Here is a 3,905-nt window from a genome sequence, read left to right as displayed (position 1 = left end):
TATATATATATATATATATATATATATATATATATATATATATATATGTGTGTGTGTGTGTGTGTGTGTGTTTTATCTAACATGACATTATTGTGCTTAACTAATTTTCCTGTCTTCAAGGTTGCGCTGAGTATGTGCTGTGTGGCTTGTGTTACATTATTTGGGTGGAAACTGTGTAGAATGTGAGTTGTTTGAGTTGCTGGTGTTATAGTGTCGGGTATCAATTATGCAGGATTATGTGTTATTTCAATGGCGATGAATGCGTAAAATATGTGTAGTGAGAACTTTTTTTAATTTTTTTTTTTACGATTTCAAAAATGTTATGTACAATACGTACAGCTTGAGTTGTACTATTGAGCTGAAAATCTTTCAAGAAGAATATGAGCTGTACCTATTATTTTGGACTTTGAATAAAACTGTGAACTCTACTTTGGCTTTTTGTGTATTCATTCTATACTTTTATTATGTCTAGTGCTCCGTTTATTACTAATATTTTCATTTTTTTTTCATTTGTCCCACATCTTGCTCGTCTAGATTATTTTAGATTCTCTTTGACAGCATATCCACATACGCCAGGGCGTTGTTTTGGTCTGAAAGTATTTTTGTTCGAAATCATCAGAATTTTCAACGATCGCTTTGTCAATCTGCACAGAAAAGTTCCAAATAATTGCGGCCAGTTTCTTACCATGCACAGTACTTTCACGTTGTTTATATAATTTCTTTTTATGTGTTTTCACTTATAAGTATTGACATGTCGCTCATTGAGCATAGAAGCTGATTCCATGGTCTCTCTGCATATTGCATACGCTCATACTTAACAAGGACTGGGAAGCTGGGAATCATTTGAAGGATTGTTTATCGTATTTGTTGCACCTCCTACATTAAATGCTATCATCTTTGTTTATCGTCTGTAGTTGGCTTTGACAATATATTTGGTTTGTATGACATTGCATAAAACCAGCTGAATAATTACTGTTTTCTCTATAGTTCCATTCTTTGGAGTCGAGTCTTGCGGCTTATTAGCTATCATAAAATAGATTTTCTCTTAATTTTTTTCTTTACTAAATAGAAAATTTATTATTTCTAAGTCTCTCAACGAGAGACATTCAATAACAGTACCCTAGAGTAAAGATTATTTGCCAACATAATGTGGTCGTCCTGGTTATGACGAATGTTACTGTTATTTAATCCCAGGAAACACCGTCTCCAGTTTCTTGCCATGTATAGTACTTAGACGTTGGAAAAAGGTGGAGACGATGTTTCCTGGGATTAAACAATAGTAGCATTCATCCTAACCAGGACTGCCATATTACGTTGGCATATAATCTTTACATTTTCTTTACAATATTTTGGCATTCCCTTTCAGTTTGTCTTTAAAAAACATAAAGAACATCTGGCTTTTTTCCTGCTTAAATCCATTTCTTCAGTAAGTTAATTTCTTCTTTTGTACTTCATTGTTTCCATACAAACAGAGAAACATGTATTTTTGTCTTCCCGTTTCTAATGACATTAATCAGTTCAGCTTTTCATTCTTTTTTTTTCCAATCACACTGCTATTTGAATCAGAGACGTTCCTCCATTTATATTGGGAAGATATATTCTATATGTCTAAGTTTTGGAGAGTAATAACTTAAGCTTGTTGTTACTAGTTTATTGTTTCTGTCTTAACTCTTTCAGCTATTCCATATAATTTCCACTTCATTATCTTGAAACTGTAACATATAACCGTGATCGTTATTTTATTTATACTCATTATCTTATTTCTAGTACTGAGTTTAGCATTTAATACTTATTTGATTTCTCTCTAGTAATCATTTCTAATTTTCCTCTTTATTGTGTCGTAATATATTAGTTTTATCTACTTACAAGTTTTGTAAGGGAAGTTTTGGTTTAATTCAGTATTTGTATCTTTAAATGTTCTGATAGTATCGTTAGCACATTTATCTAATCCCATTCTCAATGCTAAGTTTTATCTGACAATTTCCAGTTTTACGCTAATTTCTATTGATCAACAATCAACACTAGATTGTTCCTGGCGCGTGTGTGGCGTTGATTTTCGAGTGAATAGCAGTGTCTGTGCACTACATCTGTTGCTTTTTACATGGGGTGTTTATTGTAGAATATAGGCTATGTGGGTTGTGCTATATTCAAGTGTCAACCACTGAATATGTAGAGTATGTGCAGAGTGCGTTATATTGTGTGCTTCGGTGGCGGTTGGTGACTGTGTTATGTTATTGGAAAAATCATTTACACTTTGTTACGTTTATGAATATGTGTTGCAAGATTCCTGATGTGAAACCTTGTATTGAAGCCGATATTGTTGTATTTCGTGATGGAAATTTTTATTTCATGCCAAATAGACACATGGTTTATATAGTGCGTACATACACACATTCATACATACATGCATATTTACATACATACATACATACATACATACATACATACATACCTACATACATACATACATACATACATACATACATACGTACATACATACATACATACATACATACGTACATACATACATACATACATACATACATACATACATATGTACTTGTCTCAGTCATTTTGACTGTGGCCATGTTGGAGCACCGCCTTCTAGTCGAAGAAATCGCCCCCTGGACTTAATCTTTGTAAATGACCATCCCGAAATACAACAATAATTTACACTTTGATTCGTTTTTGTATCTTTAAACTCTGCTTAACAACATACACACACACACACACACACACACACACACACACACAGCACACACACACACACAGCGCACACACACACACACACAACTCTTCAATAACATGGTAACAACAATATCCATGACGCCATACTATGAATGCACACCTAAGACATTTTATGTGCATGTCAGTTTATTCTAATAGCAATTTGCTCCAGCTATATGACCAAGATCGACTCATAACACATTAATCGCAATGTTTCCTTGCTTTTCTGTAAATGTTAGGCTGTAATTTCAGTCAGATTTGTTCCCTATTTCTTACAGTTGATCTCCCAGAGAGGGATGCCTACGCTACCTTCGTAAATTCAAGTCAGGATTGCCACAAACTTTCGACGACTAGTCTATTCAGCCAAAGCTGATTCATTAAAACATTATCCTTCTGTTATGATCCTTTACTAAATATTTATAATCTATAGTCCTCTCAACTACAACTATCTAGGTAGTATATCTACGCTACACCTACTCTGTAAATTGTATAACTAGTCAATTCATTGCCCGTTGTTTTCACGCCATATGTGAACTCACCAAATTTCATTCTAATTCCAATGGAATGTTGAGTAATAGTATCTAGCTGCATCTTAATCTGGTTACTGTTTGGTCTATTCAACTTTTGGTAGTCTGCAAAAAAAAAAAAGAGAAGACAAATACTTCTTGTTTAAAGGCAACTTTTAATGGCAGACCTGATTGTGGATTTCGTAAAAGAACACAAAACTTAGAACATTATAGAATGTTTTCTTACTAAACTATTGATGCATACATACTATAATCGCTCACTCACACACAAACACGCGCACAACATGCAGTAAGACGGAGAGGAGGCTGTGTATATACATACATGCCTACATACAAATATATATTCCTATATACATGTTTATGTATGAACGTATGTATGTACATGCGTGTGTGTGTATATATATATATATATACATATATATATATACATATTAATGTCTATACATCCATTCTGTATATAGGTATATATATATATATATAGGTATATATATATATATATATAGGTATATATATATAGGTATATATATATAGGTTCTAATATTTGATATGAATTCTTGGTTTTCATTGTTTAAGCAGCAGTAGTAGTTGAGAAAGAAGAAGAAGAAGAAGAAGAAGAAGAAGAAGAAGAAGAAGAAGAAGAAGAAGAAGAAG

At 32.9% G+C, this 3,905-nt stretch overlaps 1 long non-coding RNA gene across 13 annotated transcripts in view; it reads right to left on the bottom strand.

Moving 5' to 3' along the window:
* The window catches only part of LOC106871257 (uncharacterized), a 413,124-nt gene that overhangs the window by 69,733 nt on the left and 339,486 nt on the right, over positions 1-3,905 (bottom strand). For 11 of the 13 annotated variants that reach the window (XR_008266341.1, XR_008266336.1, XR_008266342.1 and 8 more), the window contains one exon: positions 3,267-3,359. The exons of the other annotated variants lie outside the window; for them this stretch is intronic. This is a non-coding gene — a long non-coding RNA (uncharacterized LOC106871257). The remainder of the gene's footprint in view (positions 1-3,266; positions 3,360-3,905) is intronic. 13 annotated transcript variants of the gene reach the window in all.

The sequence above is a fragment of the Octopus bimaculoides genome, chromosome 20, assembly GCF_001194135.2.
Source record: "Octopus bimaculoides isolate UCB-OBI-ISO-001 chromosome 20, ASM119413v2, whole genome shotgun sequence".
NCBI lineage: Eukaryota > Metazoa > Mollusca > Cephalopoda > Octopoda > Octopodidae > Octopus > Octopus bimaculoides.
The sequence above is the reverse complement of the archived record's forward strand: the minus strand, read 5'-3'. Positions and strand labels throughout refer to the sequence as shown.